Below are 21,990 nucleotides of genomic sequence, written 5' to 3' on the forward strand. Positions count from 1 at the left end.
ACTGTTTCAAAGAACATGAGGAATTCACCCAGGTGTCCTGGGCTAACACTTACTATCAACTAACATCACTGAAAAAACACAATCGTCTGGCTATAGCCACATCGCTCTTTCAGCACGTTTGCAATGTCTAGAGTGGCTGCCATGCTTCCTAATTTTCTTATCTATTTTAACAGCATGTGGACATCGCTGGCTAGGTCAGCATTTATTGCCTATCCGTAATTGTCCCTGAGAAGGTGGTGGTGAGCTGCCTTCTTGAACTGCTGTAGTCCGTGTGGTGTAGGTACACCCACAGCACTGTTAGGGAGGATGTTCCAGGATTTTGACCCAGCGACAGTGAAGGAATGGCCGATATATTTCCAAGTCAAGATGTTGAGTGACTTGTAGGGAAACTTGCAGGTGGTGGTGTTCCCATGTGTCTGCTGACCCTATCCTTCTAGGTGGTAGTGGTCGTAGATTTGGAAGGTGCTGTCGAAGGAGCCTTGGTGAGTTCCTGCAGCGCATCTTGTAGATGGTACACACACTGCTGCTACTGTGCGTCGATGGTGGAGGGAGTGAATGTTTGTGGATGGGGTTCCAATCAAGCGGGGCTGCTTTGTCCTGGATGGTGTCAAGCTTCTTGAGAGACGTTGGAGCTGCACTCATCCGGGCAAGTGGGGAGTATTCCATCACACTCCTGACTTGTGCCTTGCAATTGTGGACAGACTTTGGGGGAGTCGGGAGGTGAGTTACTCAACGCAGATACATTATAGCAATGAGTACACTTCAGACATACTGGCTGTGAAGTGTTTTGGGGTGTCCTGAGGTTGTGAAAGGTGCTATATCAATGCAAGTTCTACCCTTCTTGAATGCAGTCCTCGGACTTGATGCCTGGGGTCACATACGCAAAACATTTGGAAATGACAGTGAAACACCTTAAGGCTGTTCAGAAAGCATACATGATTATAAACAGTGGCATAGATAACAAAAGAAAGTGAGTTGTGCCTAATGTTTCTAAATCACTGGGTCAACATGAGCTGAGTTCCATTCAGGACACTGCACACTAGGAAAGATGTCAAGGCCCTGGAGAGGGGTATTTTCTTATTCTTTCTTGGGATGTGGGTGTCACTGGCAAGAACCAGCCCCTAATTGCCCTTTATCTGAGTGGGCTCGCTCGGCCATTTCAGAGGGGCAGTTAAGAGTCAACCAGATCGCTGTGGGGCCTGGAGTCACAAGTGGGCCAGGCCGGGTAAAGACGGCAGATTTCCTTCCCTAAAGGGGCATGAGTGAACCAGATGGGTCTTTAATGTGAATCAATGAGGGAAGGTGGCGGCCCAGTGGTATTGTCACTGGGCTAATATCGCAGAGACAATGCTCTGGGGACCTACATGTGGCTCCAGACCTGCCCACAGCATTGTGGTTGACTCTTAAATGCCCTCTGAACTGGCTATAATCGCACTACATTTACCTTCTCCATCCACAACCTGCTGTATGTCAGCAACAAATCTGCTTCTCTCATGTTCCTTTTGGGCTGTAACTTAAAACCTGACGATCTTAATCCTGAACTTTATTTTTTTTAAAGAAAATCATGCTCTGCTTTCTGATAATTCTAAGTTGTGCATGATCAAGAATGAGCATCAAGCTGCCTGTTAGTAAAAAAAGGACAGCGGATCATTTATGACATACTACTTGGATTGGGATTGGGATTGGGCAACAAATGCTGGCCTAGCCAGTGTCACTCACTTCCCACGAATAAAGAAAACAGTTGCCATGGTCACCGTTCCTGAGATGAACTTTCAAATCCCAGATTTGGTCATCAGCTGCCATAGTGGGATTTGAACCACTATGTCCCCAGAGCATTAGCTTGGGTCTCTGGGTTAGTAACCTGGCCACTAGGCCTCCCCCACAAGTCACTACAGAGCAGGGTAAATTTACTGGAATGGTACCAGGGATGTGGGACCACGGTTACATGGAGAGAGGGATAGGGTGGAGAATGGAGGGAGGGAGGGAGGGCTGCAGAAAAACTGAAATGTCCATGTAGACCTTTATCTTCAGTCCTGAAGTACATGGCGAGGAAAATTCACTAGGGTGTTTAACGAGCTGGCAAAACCTTTTCATGCACACCACACGCAACCTGCGTCCCCCACCTCCACCAAGCACAACGACCCAGGTCAAAGCAAATGTCAATGCGGAGATAAAAACAAAAGGCTAAAAGCTAAAAGCATGAGGACTCGAAACGTTAACTGATTTCTTCTCCACCGATGCTGCCAGACCTGCTGAGTTTTCCCAGGTAATTCTGTTTTTGTCAATGCGGATATGAAAAGGAGGAGCCATCAAGTCTTTTGTAGTCGGGCGCCTTGCCCATCAGATACACGGGCAAAGTTCAGTCTGTTCTCCTCTGTCTCCCCAGCCAGCCACTCCCACCTTCCAGTGCCAATGCAGCGGTTAGGAACCAGCTTAGCTCACAGTGCGCACAAAGACCACAGACTCCCGGGCACGGCGTGCATGAAGGCAACAGGGCCAACTCCAAGTGCAATGCGCAGACAGGACGAAACATGACCAGGCAGGAGGCTCTGAGCAGTACCAGCTTCAAAGGAATCATTATCTCCTGGTACCCTGTCAGCTGACGGCCGTGACTCACTGGGTAGCACTCTCACCTCTTGAGCCAGGAGGCCGTGGGTTCAAAATCGCATCCAAAGACTTGAGCGCGTAATCAATTCGAGTTTTACTATAAAAGCAAAATGCAGCGGATGCTGGAAAACTGAAAATGCTGGAAAAAAACTCAGCAGGTCCGGCAGTATCTGTGGAGAGAGAGAGAGAGAGTTGACGTTTCCAGTCCGTATGACTCTTCTTCAGAGGTAGGTCCTCTGACCTTCCCCTCTCTGATGCTGAGCGTTCAGTGCTCAGCAAAGGAGTCAGTTTCACACCCTTACGCCCTCACGTCAATGGATTCTGGGCTCGGCACGATGCTGAACTCTTCTTCTGCCGTCTTTGTCTCCGTGCTCACTTCTTTAGGCAGGAGTCCTCTCCCCATTCAATGGATCCTTTCACCCGCCTCCAATATTCACACAAAGCGGGCAGCCCACCCAGCCACTGTCCACCCAGCCATCAGTCCACCCAGCCGTCTGTCCACCCAGCCACCTGACCACCCAGCCACTGCCCACCCAGCCATCTGCCCACCCAGCCACCTCACCACCCAGCCGTCTGTCCACCCAGCCGTCTGCCCACCCAGCCACCTGACCACCCAGCTGCCTGCCCACCCAGCCACCTGACCACCCAGCCTTCTGCCCATCCAGCCACCTGACCACCCAGCTGCCTGCCCACCCAGCCACCTGACCACCCAGCCTTCTGCCCATCCAGCCACCTGACTACCCAGCCACTGTCCACCCAGCCGTCTACCCACCCAGCCACTTCCCACCCAGCCGTCTGCCCACCCAGCCACTTCCCACCCAGCCGTCTGCCCACCCAGCCACTTCCCACCCAGCCGTCTGCCCACCCAGCCACCTGACCACCCAGCTGCTGCCCACCCAGCCACCTGACCACCCAGCCGGCTTCCCACCCAGCTGCTGTCCACCCAGCTGCTGACCACCCAGCTGCTGTCCACCCAGCTGCTGCCCACCCAGCTGCTGTCCACCCAGCTGCTGTCCACCCAGCTGCTGTCCACCCAGCCACCTGCCCACCCAGACAATGTCCACCCAGCTGCTGTCCACCCAGCTGCTGACCACCCAGCTGCTGACCACCCAGCTGCTGCCCACCCAGCCGCCTGCCCACCCAGCCACTGTCCACCCAGCCACTGTCCACCCAGCCACTGACCACCCAGCCGCCTGCCCACCCAGCTGCTGTCCATCCAGCTGCTGACCACCCAGCTGCTGACCACCCAGCCCCTGTCCACCCAGCCCCTGCCCACCCAGCCCCTGCCCACCCAGACACTGTCCACCCAGCTGCTGACCACCCAGCCACTTGCCCACCCAGCCACCTGCCCACCCAGCCCCCTGCCCAACCAGCTGCTGTCCACCCAGCTGCTGACCATCCAGCCACTTGCCCACCCAGCCCCTGCCTACCCAGCTGCTGCCCACCCAGCCATATTATGGTAACTCTTTCAAGTCAAAACAAATAAACTAAATTAACAAATCAAAGGACAAATTAAGAGGCAGCCCCTTAAAGGGAAACTGCGAAAACAAAAGACAAAATTGAAAAGACAAACATTAAACCAACATGTGGTTAAAGGGGTCAATAAAACACACGTATTATGTTATGTGCAACTTATTTGACCTTTAATTATTTATTTAAATATGGTGGGTGGGCTGCCGATTTCGACACCTGCCCACCTAGCGTATTATGGGGGTGGGCGGGAAACTGGTAGACGAGCCACCGGACATATTTTACCTGCTCCCTCTCCCACCAACCCTACCGAAAACATGCCCGGCAAGGGGGGGGAGGGGGCAGTGGTGAACGGTGGCGCAAAATCCAGCCCAAAGTAAACCGAATGGAAGAACAACGTAAAATCTCGTGTCGCTACGGTGCAGCACCATCTTACATCATCTCAGTCTCAGGAGGTTTCTAAACGTAAACTTCTAAACTTAGGCCTCGTCGGCTTTATGAGAAGTTTGTTGATCCTTTTTGTGGAATGTTTTTTTCTGCACTCCGTCACGCTCATCTTTGTTTCTCTCCAAAATGTCCTCGTATGTTTGAACGTACTCCTCCTTGATGAAGGTGGTCGGTATCTGACCTGGCACATAATCAGCCATGGTGGCAGCGTTTCTGGCTACAATCCTTGCCGCCTCCACAGTACCAGGGACCAGGTCGCTCTCTCCCACTCCTTTCCCTCTCTCTCTTTCTCTCTCTCTCTCTCGACTTGCCAACTGACGGCATGGAGTTCCTGGGCCCTCTCCAACTAGCGCTGCGGGAAGTGAGGGAAGATGCAGGGGATGCCAAGCGAGCATTCCCTGGAATGAGTCGAGTCATGGAAATTCCACCCCCCCGCCGGGTTTTACCCAGAGGAGATTTGAAACTGCTTCACGGCCACGCCATTTGGATGTTGCAGAGCTGGCTGGCACACCCGCTTGGGGAAGTGCTGCATTGCTGTCTTTTCAAGGAATCATTCAAGTGAGGCTCCACGTGGACATAAAAGATCCTGCAGCACACAATCCCGAAGGAGGGCAGGGAAATTTTCCTCGGTGCTCTGGCCAATATTTATCCCTCAATCAACAGCACAAAAAACAGATAATCTGGCCATTTCCACATTGTTGTTTGCGTGACCTCCCTGCACACAAATTGGCTGCCTCATTTCCTACAGTACAACAGTGACTGCACACTTAAAGTACTTCACTGGCGGTGAAGTGCTTTGGGGTGCCCTGAGGTCGGGAAAGGTTCGGAGAAAGGAAGAAAGCTTCCTTTCTTAAATATCCGTCAGAGGCCGACTGTCTACGATAACATCCATAAATCTTTGAAGTTGATGGGACAGGTTGACAAGCCTGCTAAAAAAATATTCAGGATCCTTGGCTTTACCATTAGAGGCAGAGGATACAAGAACAAGGAAGTTATGCTAAATCTCTAAATGGAAATCACTGATTAGACCTCCGCTATGGGATTGTGCACAATTCTTGGCACTTTAAGAGAGGCTGGAGAGCGGACAGAGAAGATTTACCAGGATAGGCTTCAGTTGCTAAGCAGAGAGAAATTGGGATTGTTATCCCTAGAGTGGAGTAGGTCATTAGAGGCATTTAAAATCACATGGGGTTTTGGTAGAGGAAATGAGGAGAAACTGTTTCCCATTGAGTCGGTATACAGAGGACACAGATTTAAAATAATTAGCGAGAAAGCTGGGAGGAGAATTTATTTTACACAGCAAGGTATGAGTTGAAACATGTTAAATGAAAGAACAGTAGAAGCACATTGAATCATAACTTCCAAAAGGGAATTGGATAAACAACTCAACGTTAAAAACTTTGCAAGGCTGTGAGGGGGTAGAGCAGAGGAGTGGAACTAATGGAATAGCTCATTCAAATGGACTCCTGTGACTCCCTAGAAATACATTTTATTAACACATCCTGTGCCGCAATGATCCACAGAGCCTTCAAGAAGCCAAGCCCTGACGTCTCAGATAGAGGAGGTCTCCTCTCATCAGGAAAGAATTATTGTATGAGAGGATGTCATTTTCTGGGCAACTGGCACCTCAGAGAGTCACAGAATCACAGGATCACAGGATCATAACAGCACAGAGAAGGAGGCCATTTGGCCCATCATGTCTGCACTGGGCTCTCCAAATGAGCATTGTGACCTAGTGCCATTGCCCTGCCTTTTCCCCGGACCCCTGCATGTTGTTTCTATTCAAATAGTCATCTGACGCCCTCTTGAATTCCTCGATTGAACCTGCCTCCACCACCTTTCCAGACCCGAACCACTCGTTGTGTGAAAAAGTTTGTTCTCACATCACATTTGCTTCTTTTGCAAATCACTTTCAATCTGTGCCCTCTCGTTCTTGATCCTTTTAAGAGCGGGAACAGCTTCTCCCTATCTACTCTGTCCAGACCCCTCATGATTTTGAACATCTCTATCAAATCTCCTCTCAGCCTCCTTCTCTCCCAGGAGAACATTCCCAACCTCTCCAATCTATCTTCGTAACTGAAGTTTCTCATCCCTGGAACCATTCTTGTAAATCTCTTCTGCACTCTCTCCGATGTGTTCACATCCTTCCTATAATGTGGTGTCCAGAACTGTACACAATATTCCAGCTGAGGTCTAACGAGTGTCTTATATAAATTCAGCATAACCTCCCTGCTCTTGTACTCTATGCCCCTATTAATAAAGCCCAGGATACTATTAACTGATTAACTGCTCCCTCCACCTGTCCTGCCACCTTCAATGACCTATGCACATATACACCCAGGTCCCTCTGCTCCTGCACCACCTGGTTTGCACAGATGCCATCTCCCCCAGAGCTAGAGCCCTCTTTCTGCTCTTTCTTTCTTCTTCCTCCCCTCCTGTACAGCCAAACCACTCGTGGTGCCACAAACTTGGCTCTGGCTGCACTCCTCTGAAGAACCAGCACCCTCACCAACTTACAAAACGGAAAACCGATTTGTGAGCGGGACCCGAGGGGGCTCCTGCATTACCTGCCTACTTCTCTTGGACTGCCCGGTGGTCAGCCATTCCCTCTCTGCCTCCAGGCCCTTTAAGCTGCGGTGTGACCACCTCTCTGAACGTGCTATCCACGTAGCTCTCAGCCTCACGGGTGCGCAACAGTGACTCCAGCTGCCGCTCAAACTCTGAAACCCGGAGCTCAGGCTTCTGCAGCTGACAGCACTTCCTGCACACTTGGTCATCTAGGAGACTGGTGGCACCCATGACTTCAATGGAGCCTTGTGCACACCTGCAAACTGCAGGAAACCGGCATGAGGTTATGCACCGGATGGTGAGCTACTCCACCAGTGTGGCATGGTCTGAAAAAGGCCCAGGGGTGTTTGACGGGGACAGTGTCAAGGGAGCTTAACTCTGTATCTAACCCCGTGCTGTATCTGTCCTGGGAGTGTTTGATGGGGACAGTGTACAGGGAGCTTTACTCTGTATCTAACCCCGTGCTGTACCTGCCCTGGGAGTGTTTGATGGGGACAGTGTACAGGGAGATTTACTCTGTATCTAACCCTGTGCTGAACCAGTGGTTCCTTAGCTAATATCGCCACCATTAACACCCCTTTGTCCTTTTGTCTATGACATCTTTGGTAATCTCTTCTTTGCCTCCACCTATCACTGGCCCTCTATCCAGCTCTACCTGTCCCACCCCCCTTCAACATGCTTATATTTCACCTAATTTCTATTTTTCCTTGGTTCTGATGAAGAGTCATACGGACTCGAAACATTAACTGTCTTCCTCTCCACAGATGCTGTCAGACCTGCTGAGCTTTTCCAGCAATTTTCGTTTTTGTTTCATATTTCCAGCATCCGCAGTATTTTGCTTTTATCTTCGAGCATTTGATGGTGACAGTGTAGAGGGAGATTTATTCTGTATCTAACCCTGTGCTGTACCTGCCCTGGGAGTGTTTGATGGGGATAGTGTAGAGGGAGCTTTACTCTGTATCTAACCCTGTGCTGTACCTGCCCTGGGAGTGTTTGATGGGGACAGTGTAGAGGGAGATTTACGCTGTATCTAACCCCGTGCTGTACCTGTCCTGGGAGTGTTTGATGGGGACAGTGTAGAGGGAGCTTTACTCTGTATCTAACCCCGTGCTGTACCTGTCCTGGGAGTGTTTGATGGGGACAGTGTAGACAGAGCTTTACTCTGTATCTAACCCCATGCTGTACCTGCCCTGAGCGTGTTTGATGGGGACAGCGTAGAGGGAGATTTATCCTGTATCTAACCCTGTGCTGTACCTGCCCTGAGAATGTTTGATGGGGACAGTGTAGAGGGAGATTTATTCTCTATCTAACCCCGTGCTATACCTGTCCTGAGTTTGATGGGGACAGTATAGATTTACATTGTATCTAACCTGTCTTTTAAGTGCCTTTCAGTAGTCCATTCTCCAGTTCAAGCCTCCTTCACGTTGATAATTCTTGAATAACTGCATTTCGGATGAATCTAATTAGAACATTTTAGCATGAGTAACCTGTCTGTTTCCTGTCCCATGAACTGACAATCTGGCATTAGGCCCGGAGGGTGGGTGGCGTTGGGAGCACGGGGGCTGGTGGTGGACCTCACTGCTTCAGCTAGATGTCCAGCTCTCTCCTTGACTGAAAAACTGTCCAATGACCAACACCAGAATCAAGGGCCTTCACGGAGACCAAAAAAACATCAGTAACCATGGAAACTAAAACAAAGGCCTTTTACAGGAGCTGTGTCCTCAGTGACGCAAACTAGCCACCGGGGGTGGAGAGTGGGGGGGAAACATCCTCCTGTGGTTAAGGAACATTTTCCAGATGCATGTGTGTTGCTGTTGTCCTCTTTGTTGAGATATCTGGCCCTCCAGACATCGCCCCCCCACCATCACCACTCATCCTCCGCCCGCCCCCACCCCCACAAACCCATTGAAGATGGAGATGAGGTTGGAATTCACGTTTGAATAACTCTACATTTTCGGATGAATCTAATTGGAACATTTTAGCATGAGTAAACTTCCTGTTTCCTGTCCTATGAACTGACAAGCTGGCATTAGGCGGGGGGCTGAGGGCTGGGAGTGGCGCCCCCCAAGCTCCTCCGCTAATGCAGTTGCCGCCAGGAGAGAGGAAGGAGACACCCAGGGGTTTGAGTTTTTTCCCGACTACCGTGAGCAGGTCCCCGCTCACCTGGGCCTCTCTGCCCAATCTGAGATCAAGGTGTTACGTGTGCCAGCAAGCACGTGCCCACTACAACCAACTCCCACATGACCGCCGCCTTCTCCCCTCGCTCCCTCAGCTGCCCGCCCTGTTAGGGGGATTCGCACATTTCACTCAATCCCACGCGGGCAACACCATGCCAACGGCAACCTGGGGAGGACTCCAAACTCCATTGGCATCAGGGCTTTCATGATACGCCATTGACGTCGGGTCAGTGACGCCACATAAGAATATGAAAAATAGGAGCGGGAGTAGGCCATTTGGACCCCTCAAGCCTCCTCCGCCAGCCAATGAGATCTTGGCTGACCTGATGTGGCTTAGCTCCTGCCAGCCCGCCCGCATAACCCTTCATTCATTTGTCCATCAAAAATCTGTCTAACCCAGCCTTCAGTATATCCAACTGACCCAGCCTCCACTGGTCTCTGGGGAAGAGAATTCTAATCACTAACGACCCTCTAAGAGGAGAAATTCCTCCTCATCTCCGTCTTCGATAGGAGACCCCTTATTTTGAAACTGTGCCCCCCTGTTCTGGATTCCCCCACAAGGGAAAACATCCTCTTGTTGTAATATGCCTTTAAGGGATAGCAGCATGACATCACTAAAAGGGAAGAGTGTCATGTGATCCAGTCTTCGGTTCACTTTGGCCTGTGAGCACACAGCTCTGTTGCTGATGTCTTCAAGTAGTTTTCTGCCTTTGTATAAATGTTTCATGTGCCTAGACTTAATAAGTGAAGCCACAACATGTTTACCCAATCCCTTATGAGTGATTGGTGCCTTTGTATCATTGTAAAATCACAACGCCTCTCAGCATCTATCGTATTAAGCCCCCTCAGAATCTTATATGTTTCAATAAGATCGCCTCTCATTCTTCTAAACTCCAATGAGTATAGGCCCAACCTGCTCAACCTTTCCTCATGAGACAAACAATAACACAGCAGTGATATCACACCAATAATGTCCTGGCAATGAGGTCACACCACTGAGCTGAGGTTGTTGATATCACAGCAGTGATGTCACACCAATGTTGTCATACCAACGATGTCATGTCACTAATGTCACACCAATGATGTCAAAGTGTTGATGTCACACCAGTAATGTCACACCAGCGATGTCACACTAATCGTGTCACATTGGTGATGTCACACCAGTAATGTCAAACCAGTGATGTCACACTAATCATGTCATACCAGTGATGTCACACTGGTAAAGTCACACCGGTGATGTCACGCCAATGATGTCACACTAATCGTGTCACATTGGCGATGTCACACCGGTAAAGTCACACCAGTGATGTCACACTAAGCACATCACATTGGCAATGTCAGACCAGTGATGTCATTCTGGTGATGTCACACTAAGCACATCACATTGGCGATGTCAGACCAGTGATGTCATTCTGGTGATGTCACACTAAGCACATCACATTGGCGATGTCACACCAGTAATGTCATTCTGGTGATGTCACGCTAATCACGTCACATTGGCACTGTCACACCAGTAATGTCATTCTGGTAATGCCACATTAATCATGTCACATTGGCGATGTCACACCGGTAAAGTCACACTGGTGATGTCACACTAATCATGCCATGTTGGCGACGTCACACGGGTGATGTCATGCTGGTGATGTCACATTAATCGTGTCACATTGGCAACATCACACTGGTGATGTCACACTGGTGATGTCACACTGGTGATGTCACACTAAGCACATCACATTGGCGATGTCACACTGGTGAAATCACACCAGTGATGTCACACTAATCATGTCACGTTGGAGATGTCACAACGGTGATGTCACACCGGTGATGTCACACTAATCGTGTCACATTGGTGACGTCACATCAGTGATGTCGCGTCGGTGTTACAGAGTGCTCACCGACTTCTGGAAGTAGGTCGAACCATTGGGTACAATCTCCCTCATTTATAATGTGGATAGTTCCCTGGAGGAGTACACATTGAACAATACAAGACTGGCCTCAGAGTCAATCTGCTTTCCCAGATCACAGGCTAGGGCAGGTGTTGGATCAGAAAGGGGCGGAGGCAGGAAACCACACGGGAGAACATCACGTGGATGTGAAACTGACATCCCCCATGATATGAATGAGAAAAAGATAGAATCTGTTCCATATTAATTTCTGTCCATTTCTGCCTGGTCCAGCTTCAGTCATAATACCAGGCACAGGAGCTAAAAAAATTGGCCCCCAACGAATTGAAAACAAAAAATGGAAACAATGCTAGCCCACAGAAACCTCTGCCTACCCTAGTATGTCAGCTGTGGCTTAGCGGTTTTGGGTTCAGGTCCCGGGGAGTGCGCACAAAATCTAGGCAGTGCTTGAGGGAGTGCTACACTGTTGGGGGTGCTGCCTTTCAGATGTGATGCTAAAGCGAGGCCCCGTCTGCCTCTTGAGTGAATGTAAGAGATCCCCATGGGCAATTCAGCGGTCGCACTTGTGATGGGGGGTGGGATGGGGGCCGGGTGCACAGCCATTTTGTGTGATTGACCCGTATTTTTAACGTTTGTCCCATGTCCTGTCGGAAATCTCCCCACGGCGCCATCCATCCCACATTTCCATTTGTGCGCCAATGTCCGGCGCTGCTGTGACAGGCTGAGAAGTTTTGGTCTCCGGGGTGGTGATGTGGGCAGTGGGGGTCGGTGGGGGGGCGCCTCAACTTGCCACAGTCTTTGGCTCTTTGTTGCTGAGGCTCAGGCTCACTGGGCTGGGCCATGAGGTGAAGGAATGGGAACTGCGCGAGGTGAGGGAGCGAGGGTGGGGGGGTGGGGGGAAGACTCATTTGCCTTAAGCGCACTTCCATCAAATGCACCAGTTGAGCGAATGTGCTCATTGATGGCACACGTGGTCGTAGGATTTGTTAGAGCCTAATAGGTTAATTTGATGGATGTTAAATGCCTCTTTGGAGGTAATAAGGTGAACAGTTGTTGGATATTGATTAGTTAATTTTACTCAGATGTGTATATAAAGAGCCGGGCCACACTGGGTGTCTGTGGTTAGAGTGGGGAAGTAAGCTCTGTGGCAAGCAATAAAACAGTCCCAACCAAAGCATCCTAATCTCAATGTCTTCTTCACAACCAGGCTTGGGAATTTGTCTAACAGGAGTTGGCATTGTGTTGATCTTATATAGGATGAACGGCAAGTCAAGTGTAATTACCAAATGCACTGTCGTGGGTAAAACTCATTAGATTCTCTATACTATCCACTTTCCTGTCTGCCTCCGAAGCCTGGACAATAAGTAAGGATCTGCGGGAGAAAATCGAGGCCTTTGAAATGTGGGTACTAAGATGTTTGATGAAAATCCATTAATCAGACAAATGAAATTGCAAGAGCAAAAAAATACTCTTAAAAAGTGACAACTAGAAAACAAAATGTCAGTATTTTGGCCATTTGCTCAGAGCTGAAGAGCTACAGAGGTCTCTGCTAGAGGGCAACGTGGGCGGCTGTAGAAAGAGCAGTCAACCTAGGGATGACAGTGAAAATGAACTGGACTAGCCATATCAATACCGTGGCTACAAGAGCAAGTCAGAGGCTAGGAATCCTGTGAGAAGTAACTGACCTCCTGACTCCCCAAAGCCTGTCCACCATCTACAAGGCACAAGTCAGGAATGTGATGGAATACTCCCCACTTGCCTGGATGAGTGCAGCTCCCACAACACTCAAGAAGCTGGACACCATCCAGGACAAAGCAGCCCCGCTTGATTGGCATCCCATCCACAAATGTTCACTCCCTTCACCACCGACGCACAGTAGCAGCAATGTGTGTACCATCTACAAGATGCACTGCAGGAATTCACCAAGGCTCCTTCGGCTGCACCTTCCAAACCCACGACCACTACCATCTAGAAAGACAAGGGCAGCAGACACATGGAAACGCTACCACCTGCAAATTCCCCTCCAAGCCACTCACCATCCTTGACTTGGAAATATATCGGCCGTTCCTTCGCTGTCGCTGGGTTAAGATCCTGGAGCTCCCTCCCCAACAGCACTGCGGGTGTACCTACACCACATGGGACTGCAGCGGTTCAAGGGGGCAGCTCACCACCACCTTCTCAAGGGCAAGTAGGGATAGACAATAAATGCTGGGCCCAGCCAGCGAAGCCCACATCCCGTGAATGAATTTTAAAAAATAGAGCGGTTGTAGATGAGCTGCAATGGATGAGTGAGGATGGATCCAGATAGACAAACATGATACACTATGACAACACATATTCTAGTAGGAGCAGCTACAAGCAGCAGCAAATAGTGAATTTACAACCTTTTCATGATCTAATCATGGTCTGCTGGATGCTATAATATCAAAAGGGAAGTACCTTAACAAGTGATTTCACCAGAAAATTCCAAACTTTTACAGTCAAATGTTTAAGAAGTTTAACCAAATCCAAAAGATGATAATAAAGGAATATTTACAGTATAAGATTACACATTTACACCCTTGGGATCAGTGATGACATGAGTCATATGAATCGTGGCATCTTTCCATCTCATACAACAATGGTTTACGCCATGGTAGTTAAATCTGTGTTGAAATCTCACAAAATGGTATGCAAACGGTTGTTTGGTAGTGCAGAAGTGCTGGAAAAAGAGACATACTGTCTAAGTTTTTCATCTTGCACTCATCAGGGCAGATCGCAAGATTACGAACACTAAAGAGAACAACAATTTATGCGGCATGAGAAGAGAGCGCTGATTGGTTGGCAAGTGGACTCTGATTGGTAGAGGCGTTGTCATGGAGAATGCAGCAGGGAACAGTTGGCTGCCAAGCTTTTGTTCAAATTCAAAGCAGGCAGGTTCTGATTGGTCAAGGCACTGCCGTGGGGAATGAACCAGGGAATGGCTGTCTCCCAAGCTTTCGTTTCGTTGAAAAAGGGGCAATGCGTGGACGTGGTACATCAAAATGGTTTATCAACATATATTATGGATACATGAAAATGTAACCAGACTGGGTTCACACTGAATGGTGGCTGAACAACAAATGTCAAAGTTCAATTCACATATGCAATTACAGAGTTAAAGTGAGCATAAATGAATCTAAATTATTTTGCTACCCTTGAACCATGTAAACCACAATTTGTATGGGAAGGAGGTATATTTTATATACAGTCCCTTGGTAGTACAGAACTTGGATATTTTCAAGACAAAATAGAGACACGTTGCCAAATCTTCTTGTCCTGGACAAACACATGGATATCAAATTTCAAATGGTCACAACAATTTATACTACAGGAGAATAGGATGCTGATTGGTTGGCAAGTCAACTACGATCGGCCGAGGTGTTGCCATGGAGAAAGCAACAGGGAACCGTAGGCTCACTTTTCAAGTCTTGGCTGAATATATATTTTCAATGAAAATGGTGGGGGGGGGGTGGGGGGAAGAATGCAGTCAGGAACAGTTAACTGCCAAGCTTTTGTTCAAATTCAAACCAGGCAGATTGACTCTGATTGGTCAAGGCATTGCCATGGGGAATGAACCAGGGAATGGCTGTTCCCCCAAACTTTTGTTTAGTTGAAAGAGGTGCAATGCATGGACATGGTATGTCAAAATGGTATATCAATACAAATTATGGATACATGAAAATGTTAATAACTGACCAGGCAGCACCATTTCACAGAATCACAGAATCACACTGCAGAAGAGGCCCTTCGGCCCATCGAGTCTGCACCGACACGTGAGAAACACCTGACCTACTTACTTAATCCCATTTACCAGCACTTGGCCCATAGCCTTGAATGTTATGACGTGCCAAGTGCTCATCCAGGTACTTTTTAAAGGATGTGAGGCAACCCGCCTCCACCACCCTCCCAGGCAGCACATTCCAGACCCTCACCACCCTCTGGGTAAAAAAAAGTTTTTCCTCACATCCCCCCTGAACCTCCTGCCCCTCTCTTTGAACTTATGCCCCCTTGTGACTGACTCTTCAACTAAGGGGAACAGCTGCTCCCTATCCACCCTGTCCATGCCCCTCATAATCTTGTACACCTCGATCAGGTCGCCCCTCAGTCTTCTCTGCTCCAACGAAAACAACCCAAGTCTATCCAACCTCTCTTCACAACTTAAATGTTTCATCCCAGGCAACATCCTGGTGAATCTCCTCTGCACCCCCTCCAGTGCAATCACATCCTTCCTATAATGTGGCGACCAGAACTGCACACAGTACTCCAGCTGTGGCCTCACCAAGGTTCTATACAACTCCAACATACCCTCCCTACTTATGTAGTCTATGCCTCGATTGATAAATATGCCATATGCCTTTTTCACCACCTCACTAACATGCCCCAAAAAAAATTTCAAGGTGAAAAATATTACAGCTCTTCACCTCCCCCTCAATCTCAGGCTTCAGCTTTGTGTGCCCTCCTGTGGTCCAAGTGTTCCTTCTGTCTTCTCTTTAAGAGCTGGTTACCCTGAGTGAGGTTGCGGGGGTGGGGGGGGGGTTGCAGTGTAGGGGTAAGAGAGTCAGCTTTTCTTACAAGGGGCGCACCACAGCTGAGCCTAATCCCACTGGGTATCCACGCTATGGGAAGGGGAGGGGAGGCGTTCTCCCCGGTGTCCTGATCGACAATCTATCCCTCAGCCGACATCGTTAAAGCGGGTTATCTGATCGTGGCTGTTTGTGGGAGCTTGCTGTGCACAAATTGACTGCTGTGCTTCCTCCAGTACCCACGCGACAAGAGTGCCTCCTTGGCTCTAACGTGCTTTTGGGACATTCAGAGGTGGTGAAAAGCATTGTGTAAATGCAAGTTCCCTTGCTGCCGCACCATCGCCTGCAACCCTCCCTCAGCTCCTCCATGCAGTGGTGAGGGAACCAGGCTTGTATTGGCCAATGCCGTATGTCAGGCTGCTGTCAGTGAAAGCAGGGGTGAGTGTGCTTATAGTCAGCCTGAGGGGAAGGTGGAGCGTAGCATCACTGGGTTCATGCCAACAACCTCGCAACAATTCCATGCCCCTAGGGCGAAGAAATGCTCTCAATCTGCTTGACCTGAAACCAAGCCAGGAAGAGAGGCAGTGGGAGGGGATCGCTGAAAGTTTAGCTCAGGAGAGCCGAGAGTTGTCAGGGACTGCTTTTAAGAGGCAGGGAGAGAAAGAGGGAGACAGAGGGGTTGAGCGGCACATTTCCAGAGAGAGGCAACGAAAGAAAACTAAGTCAAAGGGGAGAAATGTGACGGCAGAGGAGGAGATGACAGAGATAGATAGGGCGGGGCGAAATCATCGAGGAATTTTCTGATCGAGTATGTGGCTAATGATGATTAAGTTATATTGCACTGAGGGATGTGGGACCAGTTTATATCAGTGAGGTTTGCAAGGATAGGGGAAGGGGTGATGGAGAAGGCGGGGGGTGGGGAAACTCGCCGACAGACAGGGTTCCTGGGGCAGGGCTAGAGGACTGGAGACTGGAGATGATGATGGCGTGGGTGAGGGTTTCAGCAGTGGAGCAGCTGAGGGCGGGCTGGAGGCAGGCGACGGTGCGGCAGCAAGGGAACTTGCAGTTACACAATGCTTTTCACCACCTCACAATGTCCCAAAAGCGCATTAGAACCAAGGAGGCACTCTCGTCGCGTGGGTACTGGAGGAAGCACAACAGCCAATTTGCGCACAGCAAGCTCCCACAAACAGCAGCGATCAGATAACCCGCTTTAACGATGTCGGCTGAGGGATAGATTGTTGATCAGGACACCGGGGGGGAGAACGCCTCCCCCTCCCCTTCCCATAGCGTCAGGGGATCTTGTGTGCTCTGGGTTTAACGTCTGATCTGAGGCTGCTGCACTCCCTCAGCACTGACACGGAGATGGGATTTTGCGAGAGGCCCCTGCCCTGGAGAGGGGGAGGGGGCGGGGCGAGATTTGAAGCGCGGCTTGGGGGTCAAGTAGGAGGCCGAGGCGGAGATCTGTCTGCCTCAGCCGGGCTGTGGAGCAGAGTGGGTAAGGCGGGGGGGGGATGGATTCGGTGGGGAGGGAGCAGAGTCTCTGGCGGGGGCTAAAGATCAGGGCATTGGCCTTCCTGCAATTGGGCGGCAGATTCTGGGGATGGGGTTGCCAACTGTGATTAAATGTGGAGATTTCATCACTGGACTAGCCCCCAAACTCCATCCATTAGTTGGCCAACACATCGATCCTTGTGACGCACGGCCTTCCTACGCCAATTGGAAAGCAAAAAGACTCATATCCCAAATGGATGGTGCTTGACTGAGAGCCAAACAGCCTTTATTTCGCCCCCCACTCCCCACCATTTTCAACAATTTTATACCCGGTAAAGAGAAAAGTTCAAAGAAAAATCTATTTAAGAACCATCTTTTTTTCACGTCCCAATGATTATTCTCCAAGGTTGCACATGGGGGTCGGTCTTCGATTCCTGGAGGCTCCAGGCCAATCCTGGAGGGTTGGGAACCCTAGCTGGGGGCGAGGATCTGGACAGCGCCGAGGTTGAAGCTGGTCGGGAGTTGGGGGGAGTGGCGGGGTTGGGGGTACGATCTGGGCGTCCCTGATTGGCGGGCAGGAGTTCACCCACACCCTGATGCCAGTTAGCCAGGCAGGGAAGGGCGATGCAAGGGGCGAGAAAGGGGAAACAGCGATGTCATGCAAGCTGTGTGCGGAGAGGAAATCGAGGGGTTAACGTGTAGGGGGTGGTTGTTGGGGGGAGCAATCTCTGATCACTATCCAGAACACCTCCCACCACCCCACCTCGCCTCCTCCCCCAACCCCACACCCCCTCCTCCACCGCCCCTACCTCTTGGAAAGTGCCGTGTCGTGAGGCTAGCTGCGTGCCCCACAAGGTCGATGAGCTCAATGCCGGTCTGAGCATGTGAGTGGAGACTGGACACCTGGCACCCACGAACCAGCATTCAGGGCCGATCCGCGTGCCTTCAACAGGGGGAGAAAGCGGGAGGTGAGGAGAGTGCAAGACACTGAACGTCACGAGCTATAGGTTTCACGGACCCAGGGGAGGGGATTATCCTCGGAACATATTTCACGTGCGTAACCCCTGAGTTAGCAAAGCAGTGAGAAAGGCCGGCCCAAAAATACAGTGAAAACAGTGGAAAACTGGGACATTCGGTTCCGACACTGGTCCCCCTGGAGTGATTCCTTGGCCGAGTTCCTGAGGCCCGAAGCCAGATCTCTGGGTCATCGAGTGAGGCCGAATCACCCCAGGACTGGAGAGAGCCAGCTGGCTTTGCTGCCTCCCAGTGGAGACAGGCAGAATCGGCGGCCGCGCACATTCACATCCCGAAAGTGGAAGTCTGAACAGGAGGGAAGGAGCTAATTACGAAAACCGTCACAGTATCACCGCTGCCGGTGATTTAAACGCGCTTCTCCGACAATGAGCTGTGAAGGCATCTCCCTGGAGGGGCTGGAGGGATGGGTGGTTGGGGGGAGTTTAAAGTTTAATTGAGAAGGAAATGATCTGGCACACAGAAAACCCGCATTCACATAGCACCTTTCACAATATCAGTACATCCCAAAATAGTTAGCACATACAGCGACAGACCCGTCCCCACCAGTACTGTACCCCAGTGTTATACAGCGACAGACCCGTCCCCACCAGTACTGTACCCCAGTGTTATACAGCGACAGACCCGTCCCCACCAGTACTGTACCCCAGCGTTATACAGTGACAGACCCATCCCCACCAGTACTGTACCCCAGTGTTATACAGTGACAGACCTGTCCCCACCAGTACTGTACCCCAGTGTTATACAGTGACAGACCCGTCCCCACCAGTACTGTACCCCAGTGTTATACAGCGACAGACCCGTCCCCACCAGTACTGTACTCCAGTGTTATACAGTGACAGACCCGTCCCCACCAGTACTGTACCCCAGTGTTATACAGTGACAGACCCGTCCCCACCAGTACTGTACTCCAGTGTTATACAGTGACAGACCTGTCCCCACCAGTACTGTATCCCAGTGTTATACAGTGACAGACCTGTCCTCACGAGTACCGTACCCCAATGTTATACAGTGACAGACCCGTCCCCACCAGTACTGTACTCCAGTGTTATACAGTGACAGACCTGTCCCCACCAGTACTGTATCCCAGTGTTATACAGTGACAGACCTGTCCTCACGAGTACTGTACCCCAATGTTATACAGTGACAGACCCGTCCCCACCAGTACTGTACCCCAGTGTTATACAGTGACAGACCTGTCCCCACCAGTACTGTACCCCAGTGTTATACAGTGACAGACCTGTCCCCACCAGTACTGTATCCCAGTGTTATACAGTGACAGACCCGTCCCCACCAGTACTGTACCCCAGTGTTATACAGTGACAGACCTGTCCCCACCAGTACTGTACCCCAGTGTTATACAGTGACAGACCCGTCCCCACCAGTACTGTACCCCAGTGTTATACAGTGACAGACCCGTCCCCACCAGTACTGTACCTCAGTGTTATACAGTGACAGACCCATCCCCACCAGTACTGTACCCCAACGTTTATACAGTGACAAACCTGTACCCACCAGTACTGTACCCCAGTGTTATACAGTGACAGACCTGTCCCCACCAGTACTGTACCCCAGTGTTATACAGTGACAGACCTGTCCCCACCAGTACTGTATCTCAGTTTATAGTGACAGACCTGTCCCCACCAGTACTGTAACCCAGTGTTATACAGTGACAGACCCATCCCCACCAGTACTGTATCCCAGTGTTATACAGTGACAGACCTGTCCCCACCAGTGCTGCTCCCCAGTGTTATACAGTGACAGACCTGTCTCCGCCAGCACTGTATCCCAGTGTTATACAGTGACAGATCTGTCTCCGCCAGCACTGTACCCCAGTGTTATACAGTGACAGACCTGTCCTCACCAATACTGTACCCCAGTGTTATACAGTGACAGACCTGTCCTCACCAATACTGTACTCCAGTGTTATACAGTGACAGACCTGTCCCCACCAGTACTGTATCCCAGTGTTATACAGTGACAGACCAGTCCCCACCAGTACTGTACCCCAGTGTTATACAGTGACCGACCTGTCCCCACCAGTATTGTACCCCAGTGTTATACAGTGACAGACCCGTCCCCACCAGTACTGTACCCCAGTGTTATACAGTGACAGACCTGTCCTCACGAGTACTGTATCCCAGTGTTATACAGTGACAGACTGTCCCCACCAGTACTGTATCCCAGTGTTATACAGTGACAGACCTGTCCCCACCAGTACTGTACCCCAGTGTTATACAGTGACAGACTCTATCTCAGTGTTATATATTTCTCAATGCTTCCCTCAGCGAGTTGCTTAAAGCCCGCGGAACTGTCCCAGCAACAGTTAGCATTGCCAAGAAAGGGTTAAGAGGGCATTTGATTCTCATTGACGGGCACTGCAGACTGGCAGTGAACCGGTTAACTGAAGGTTCTCATAAACTCGGTGAACACCACGTTCCTGGCGATGGTCTTGGGGAAGCCTGTGTACACTTGTTTACAGTAACCGTTGTGTGGGGGTGGTAAGGGGGAGGGCAGTCCTGGAGCTGGAGTGATTTACTCAGCACATCAGCTTCCGCCTGGAGAAGGATAAAAGGGAGCGGAGGGAGGGAGAAGTCAATGAGTAGAGCTGTTTCGCAGCACTGAAGCTAGCAAAGAGTCTACTGCAGACAGTGCAAAGTACAGACAGCACAGAAGAGAGATCACTGCCTGGCACCGTAAGTCACTCAATGTACTGGGATTATTTGTGTGTGTTTATTCCTAACTCTGTGTGTGTGTCTTTGTGTGTGTGTGTGTGTGTGTATTTATATCTCCTTGTGTGTGTGTGTGGACTGGTGTGTATACTGTTTACGATTGCATATACCCATCCTGGTGTGTGCATCCCTATCATAGTCGATGTTGTCTCCCGAGTGTGTATCTCTGTGTAATGTATGTATATACCCCATCTGTAAAAAATATCTTGCATGTGTGTGTGTATATGTATCCCTAATCGTTGGGTGTGAATGTGTGTGTGTGAGAGAGAGAGAAAGAGAGAAAGTATGTAACTGTGTGTCTCTGTGTCTGTCTCTCTGTCTGTGTGTGTGTGTGTGTGTGTGTGTGTTCTTGTGTCTGAGTCCGTGTGAGTCTTTTTATGTGTCTGTGTGAGTCTGTGCGTGCATGTGTCTGTGTCCGTGTGTGTGTCTGTGTCCATGTGTGAGCCCGTGTGTGTGTAAGCCTGTGTGTGTCCATTGTGTGTGCCCGTGCCTGTGTCTGTGCGTGTGTGTGTGTGTGGTGTGTCTGTGTGTCCCTGTCTGTGTGTGTCTGTGTGTGCCTGTGTGTGTCTGTGTCTGTGTGTCCCTCTGTGTGTGTCCGTTGTGTGTCCCTGTGTCTGTGTCCCTGTGTGTGTGTGTGTCCCTGTGTCTGTGTGTCCCTGTGTGTGTCCGTTGTGTGTCCCTGTGTCTGTGTCCCTGTGTCTGTGTCCCTGTGTGTGTCTGTGTGTCCCTGTGTGTGTGTGTGTGTGCCACTCTATCTGGGAGTGTCACAATCCGGCAGGAAAGAGCTTTAGGGTCTTGAGATCCTCTGCTTAGATTCCCCCTGGTCTCCCGTGCACCGTGCTGCACAGTGGGCAGATTATGACAAAGTTGGGCTGGTGTGTTTGGGACATGCCTTTGGTGGGACTGACTGCTGTAAGCCAGAACTGTGGAGCTGGGTGGAGAGGATCTGCTTTGTAGATCAGTCATGCCGGCACAGCTAGAGCAGCCTGGACTGTGGCATTTACCCATTCCTCTG

This window comes from Cetorhinus maximus, chromosome 34, assembly GCF_964194155.1.
Source record: "Cetorhinus maximus chromosome 34, sCetMax3.hap1.1, whole genome shotgun sequence".
NCBI lineage: Eukaryota > Metazoa > Chordata > Chondrichthyes > Lamniformes > Cetorhinidae > Cetorhinus > Cetorhinus maximus.